The sequence below is a fragment of the Mandrillus leucophaeus genome, unplaced genomic scaffold (assembly GCF_000951045.1).
Source record: "Mandrillus leucophaeus isolate KB7577 unplaced genomic scaffold, Mleu.le_1.0 Scaffold249, whole genome shotgun sequence".
Taxonomy (NCBI): domain Eukaryota; kingdom Metazoa; phylum Chordata; class Mammalia; order Primates; family Cercopithecidae; genus Mandrillus; species Mandrillus leucophaeus.
Window position 1 is genome coordinate 1,031,499 of NW_012102576.1, and position 7,017 is coordinate 1,038,515.

Below are 7,017 nucleotides of genomic sequence, written 5' to 3' on the forward strand. Positions count from 1 at the left end.
TCATGAGTTCTGTATATTTTTCCTTTATTCCAATGTCACAATTCCCAAAGGTATCAGAAACCTGTATCTGAGAGCACTTGTAAAAGTTCTATAGCTTATTATAAACCATCTTATGAAAAAGATTAAAACAAGACAACAATTGTCTGTGAATAACAATATGTCCAGGGTAGTTACAGTTAGAAACACAGTTGACAAAGTTTGGTTATCTCTGTGGTTTACAATAACTTAACATAACAACCTTAATTATGATTGATAGCATATACTTTAGACATTAGACTTTTAAAAATTCCATACAATTTTTGAACGTATACTAGTATTATTCACCAAAATATGACCTAAAGAAGATTGACTACCATTCTGGCAATCCCATGTACCTAAACATGTCACATAATCCTGTTTACCTTTCTTTTCTGAGCACTTCAGGGGCCCTCTGAAGTATCTGAAAAGCCAGGTATCAGGAAAGACAATTTTGAAACTGAAGTTTGATTTTAGAAAGCCTGTTAAATATATTAGAGGCTTAAAATACTTGCTGTTATGAAATAGAATTCCGGATTACCATAAGCTATTTATTTTGCTGAAATAATGACTAAGAACTTTTTTAAAAGAAAAAACCTTGTATAACCCTTTTATACAAATTTTGCTGAAGAGCAGATTAGTGCCTTAAGGATACCTTGCTGTGCTTTTATTTCAATGCTCAATTTACAGAAAAATTATATAATAATTTTTGAAGTTATTCAATATGTTCGCACAGATAATTTTTTGCAAGATTAACTTTTACAATCCTTCCACCAGTTGTTTGAACTTTTAGCTTTATCTTATCTGATTTAAAACAAATCTTCAACCTTGGCAGGAATTTACATTTTTATGATTTCTTATAAACTTTTATTAAAACACATTTCACTGTTCTTACACACCTTGCATGTAAATCTATTTCCAATAGTCTCAATTGCATGCCATAATGGTAACTTTTAGCAATTTTTAACTTTAACGTAAAACCTGGTAAGTTGTTTTGATTATGTGCTAGGTGCAGCCAAGGTTTGACTCCTTTGAGCATAATTAAGGGCATGTTTAGTTCCATATGTCCCCAGGCCTTACCAATTGTGAAGTCAGCAAATTGAAAAGTTCTCAAAAACCAAAAAAGCAGTTTATGACCTTAAAATATTTAGCCAACCTAGTATCTGACCTGCATAATGTGGTCCACCTATTTACATTCTGATGACATCTGCTTTTTACCAATAATCGTTAAGGCTTTTTTTATTTCTCCAAGATCAAAGTTACATGAACTGAAAGGTACCACAGCTTTTTATCTTCTCTTTTATAAAATATTTGATCCAAGTGCTTGTCTTCCTTTAGACGAAATTAATTAGAGCTCTTTTTTTGGTATGAACATCACACACACAACACATATATAATTACACAGACAGGTAAAAGATAATCCAATCCCCATAAGATCTTTCATTTGCCAATCTCCTAACTGGCTTATTGGCCTCTGGGTGTTTTTAATTTATGGGGTCCATGAGAAAAACAGAGGTCTCGCCCCTCTCATGCACACATTAAAAGTGGCAAAGCAAAATGCAGAAAAAATAATTCAGTTGAGCAAGAAAAACCTTTTTCCAGCAAAAAAAAATGTCCAAGAAAAGGGAAACCTAAAGGCCTTTTAAATATGACCCTAACTCGGATATCCACTTTTAATTAAGCTGAGCACTCCTTAAGAAAATCCTCTTAACTCCCTTATTATCTGAATTTAGCCACACCAAGTGGCAGTATTTCTGACTTTCAAACTCTGCTAAATGCTCAGAGAAAGGAAAATCCAAGGCAGTTCGTGAAGAGAAATGGAATCAACAGATGGCAAAAGGTCACGCAGATATGAAACCAGACAAGACTCATTCCCTAAGCCAGGATTGAATCCAAGCTACACAGAGGCTACACAAAAACCTTGCCAAGTGGTTACAGGCCTTGCTCCCCAGGATGTTAAACAAGATGGAGGTCCTCAGCAAATTTGCTATGGGCCATACAGAAAGACATGCAAAGCAGACCAGATTGGCTACAGCTTAAGATCAACCTCACAAATTATCTCTCACAATTAAAACTCTACAGAGAACCCTCTGCTCAGTCCTGCAGCTGCCCACTGCCCTCCTACTGTCCACCATGGCCCTGCTGCACTCTGTCCGCGTCCTCTCCAGGATCGCCCGCCACCTTCCACCTGGGCCTCGCTGCCGCGGCCTCAGCCAGAGACCGTTCCTGATGGACCCATGTAGAAATGGGACCTCCAGATATCTCTCTGGGAGTCATTGAAGCCTTTAAGAGGGACAGCAATAGCAAAAAGATGAGTCTGGGAGTTGATGCCTACCGGGATAATAACGAAAAGCCTTATGTGCTGCCTAGCGTCCGCAAGGCAAAGATTCAGATTATCACAAAAAGTTTGGACCGGGAATACCTGCCCATTGGGGGCCTGGCTGAATTTTGCAAGGCATCTGCTGAACTAGCCCTCGTGAGAACAGCGAAGTCTTGAAAAGTGGCCAGTTTGTCACTGGAACTGGAGCCTTAAGGGTTGGAGCCAGTTTTCTGCAAAGATTTTTTAAGGTCATCTGAGAGGTCTTTCTGCCCAAACCAAGCTGGGGAAATCACACACCCGTCTTCAGGGACACTGGCATGCAGCTACAAGGTTATTAGTTTTATGACCCCAAGACTTGCGGTTTTGACTTCACAGGTGCTGTGAAGGACCTCTCAAAAATACCAGAGCAAACTGTTCTTCTTCTGCATGCCTGCACCCACAATTCCACAGGAGTGGACCCACATCCGGAACAGTGGAAGGAAATGCCAACATTGGTAAAGAAGAGGAATCTCTTTGCGTTCTTTGACATGGCCTACCAAGGCTTTACCAGTGGTGATGGTGATAAGGATGCCTGGACTGTGTGCCACTTCATCAAACAGGGCATTAATGTTTGTCTCTGTTGATCATATGCCAAGAACATGGGCTTATATGGTGAGTGTGTAGGAGCCTTCACTGTGGTATGTGAAGATGAGGTGAAACCAAAAGGGTAGAGTCACAGTTGAAGATCTTGATCCATCCCATGTATTCCAACCGTCCCCACAATGGGCCCAGATTGCTTCTACCATTCTTAACACCCCTGATTTGTGAAAACAATGGTTGCAAGAAGTGAAAGGCATGGCCGACTACATCATTAGCATGCGGACTCACCTGGTCTCCAACCTCAAGAAGGAGAGTTCCACCCACAACTGGCCACACATCACTGCCCAAATTGGCATGTTTTGTTTCACAGGGCTAAAGCCTGAACAGGTGGAGCAGCTGACCAAAGAGTTCTCCATCTATATGACAAAGGACGGCCGCATCTCTGTGGCAGGGGTCATCTCTGGCAATGTGGGCTACCTTGCTCATACCATTCACCAGATAACCAAGTAATGTACCTGGTGCAAGGAAACAGAGATAGCCTTTCTATCTTCAGCCTCTGCTATTGGGAGCTTCACACAGAGGATGAGAGAGGTTGGATGGTGGTGAGTGGATCATTTCCTTAAACCACAGTGTGTAACACTCAGCGATTGAGTGTTTATCAGAAAAGAACATGTAGTGACACAGGGCAGAGGGATCCGTGGCTGGCATCTGGAACATTGTGGCTCTAAACCAAACTCCCCGCTGTCCTTTTATCTCCAACTTTTCTCAAAGAGTTTACATGTACAAGAAGTCATCACACCAAAAAACCTGTCATTTATGCCATTGCAATATTTCAGAAGCTTTAACTGAATTGTCATACAGTGTCAGGTTCCTCATGAGAAATAGCCACAGTAGAGGCTTTGAGAGAAGACCTAGTTCTGTCATGAACACTTGGCCTCATGTCTGTCCTCCCATCATGGAGCAGCCTTGTCAATAGACTGCACTGCGGAAATGACGTTTTATGAAAACCAATGAGTCTGCTGCCACTACAGCAAGGAAAATAATGCAGTTTAAATAAGAATGCTCTCTTTTCTCCCTTGCCATTGCTGTTCTTTTCCTTATTTACAAAGATTTTTAACTAATGCAGATTTTTATCTCATTCTACTGCTTGAATGACCATCAACCCCATCCTATTGGGATTTTTTTAAGAATAAACATAATTTTCTGCTGATGTCATACCCTCGCCTTTCTCAGCAAAGAATAATGGAGAGTAGGTAACTGTACTTTATCTCAGCATCCTCTTGAATGAGTGTGTAGGCTTCTCTGGTTGTGATGTTGTCTCTGCCCAGTTGTACCTCCTCTGTTGAATGTGGTTGTGCAGTCACTCGTCTCACCCCCTGAGTCCAGTGGCACGAGGTGGTACCAGAAAAGAGGATATTCTAGGCTTTGTGTGCTGCCAGCTGGGTTCAGGCTTCACCCCCTGGAAACCATGTAGACTTATTGCAGCCTAGAGATTTGTGGAACTTCGAACTTGAGGGAGATGATTAAGGGTGTCTGGCAGAAGAAACTTCTAAGCATTGAAGCAGTCAAGAGGTGACTTGCGTGCTGTTAAAATATTCAGTTTTGAAAGGGAAACAGAGGATAAAGTTTAGAAAATGTTCAGCCTGATGATGTGATGGGGAAAAAAAAACCAAAAAGACATTTTCTGTTTCTCCATCGTGCAGGAGATAGGTGGAATACCTCCTAGCATTCCATACCACTGTATGATTACTACGGTTAAAAATAATATGTAATATAGTTTCAAAAAGCTAGGAAGAGGATATTAAATGTTTCCAACATAAAGAAATGATAAATGTTTGAGATGATAGATATGCTAATTACCCTAATAGAATTATTGTACATCATATGTATCAAAATATCACTACATACTTTATGAATATGTAGTTACTATTTATCAATTAAGAAACAAAAGGAAAAAGAAGAAAAAATAAAACTGTAACTAATCCCAAGTTTAAGTATGAAATTGGATTTCCTATATTAAATGCCTACACCCACACTGTGAATGAATTTTATTTATATTAATATGTAAAGTTGTAATGTGACAAATGAGCTTATGAGGTTGCATTTATGACAATATTCTATTCACTGAAGAGAAAGAGTACCTCAGGTATTTCTATTTACCATTAAAACTAGAACTGATTTCAAAGATCTATATTCAAGAGAACAGAGAAAGAAATTTTAAGATAATTCCTGCAAGTTGAGGTTATTTGTTTCTAAATCTTACCCAAAATAATGCAAATGATGCCTTGTTTTCAAATTCTATTTTCACAAATCATCAATAACTATTTCCAACAAGTTATCCTGCAAATTTCATAATTATTCGTTATTATTTTACAAGCAGGTAATATGGGAATTTCAGATGTTTATGCACAGTTGGACTGTAGTTGACAAAATAACATTAAGATAACAAATTTTTAAATGCTGTACAATTTCTCATGACTCATACACACTCATGTCACAAGTGACCCACCACCGAGTCTGATGGTACCACACTTGTCTGTTTCCTGTCCAACAAGATGGATTCCCCAACTTGGTTATTAAGGAAATGTCAAGTTGCTATATGAGTGTTTAAATGCTTACTCTCAATGTCTGTGATATGGTTTGGCTGTATCCCCACCCACATCTCATCTTGAATTCTCACATGCTTGGGAGGGACCCAGTGAGAGGTAATTGCATCATGGGGGCAGGTCTTTCCTGTGCTATTCTTGTGCTAGTAAGTCTCATGAGGTTTGATGTTTACTATAAGGGGAAACTTTCCTGCACAAGCTCTCTCTGCTTGCTGCCATCCATGCAAGACGTGACTTGGGGGCAGGTCTTTCCTGTGCTATTCTTGTGATAGTAAGTCTCATGAGGTTTGATGTTTACTATAAGGGGAAATTTTCCTGCACAAGCTGTCTCTGCTTGCTGCCATCCATGTAACACGTGACTTGCTCCTCCTTGCCTTCTGCCATGATTGTGAGGCTTCCCCAGCCACATAGAACTGTAAGTCCAATTAAACCCCTTTATTTGTAAATTGCCCAGTCTTGGGTATGTCTTTATCAGCAGCATGAAAACAGACTAATAAAGTCTGTGTGTACCTCACTATTGACTCGTAACACATAGTTCATGAACTGCCACTGATCCATGATACACACTTTGGGTAATACCACTCTAAGGTAAAATAAGAGATAGGTGTATTGTAACTGCTATGATTGAGGAGAGAGAGACCCTCTCATATTGTTTTATACTCAGTACCTGTTTTAAGAAAAAAACAAGAAAGTAAAACCAAAGACAGGCAGCCGGGTGCCAGGCCCAAAACCAGGCCTGGGCCTGCCTGGCCTAAACCCAGTAGTTAAAAATCAACTCATAACTTAGAAACCAATATTATTCATAGATTCCAGGCATTGTATAAAAGAACATAGTGAAACTCCCTGCCCTGTTCTGTTTCTCTCTGACTACCGGTGCATGCAGCCCCTGTCACGTACCCCCTGCTTGCTGAAATCAATCGCGACGTTTTCATGTGAAATCTTTAGTGTTGTGAGCCCTCAAAAGGGACAGAAATTGTGCACTCGGGGAGCTCGGATTTTAAGGCAGTAGCTTGCGGATGCTCCCAGCTGAATAAAGCCCTTCCTTCTACAACTCGGTGTCTGAGAGGTTTTGTCTGCGGCTCGTCCTGCTACATGACGATGATGTTAGCAGAGGAACTGGGGATGTTACTATAGGCAGATCTAGAAAATCCAATAAAGGTTTTCTCATTTCAATTTTAAAAACTACATTTTTTACTGGTAGGTCCTTTTATTAACATGTCACCATCTAGCACTTCACATAATATATGACTCTTCACACAAATGTTTGCCATTTGTTTATTTAACTAGGTAATGATAAGAAGGAAAGATACGAGTAAGCATTTCTAACTGCAACAAACTTTTGCAAGTAATCGTTGTATTCAAAAGCCAAATAACTTACATTCTATGTGTGTGTCCTAAAAGAATTCTGGCTGTGTACTTATTTACATAACCTTTATTTATTGTCCTTTATATACAAAGGACAATAATGTGCGAGGTAGAACATTTCCTTTCTTCTGA

The 7,017-nt window shown here is 39.6% G+C and overlaps 1 pseudogene across 1 annotated transcript in view; it reads left to right on the forward strand.

Annotated features, from left to right (window-relative positions):
• The first annotated feature begins 2,148 nt into the window (after window positions 1-2,148).
• The window catches only part of LOC105541990, a 27,408-nt pseudogene continuing 22,539 nt past the window's right edge, over window positions 2,149-7,017 (forward strand). Inside the window, exon 1 of the transcript XR_001006408.1 lies at window positions 2,149-3,516. The product of XR_001006408.1 is annotated as an aspartate aminotransferase, mitochondrial-like (transcript). The remainder of the gene's footprint in view (window positions 3,517-7,017) is intronic.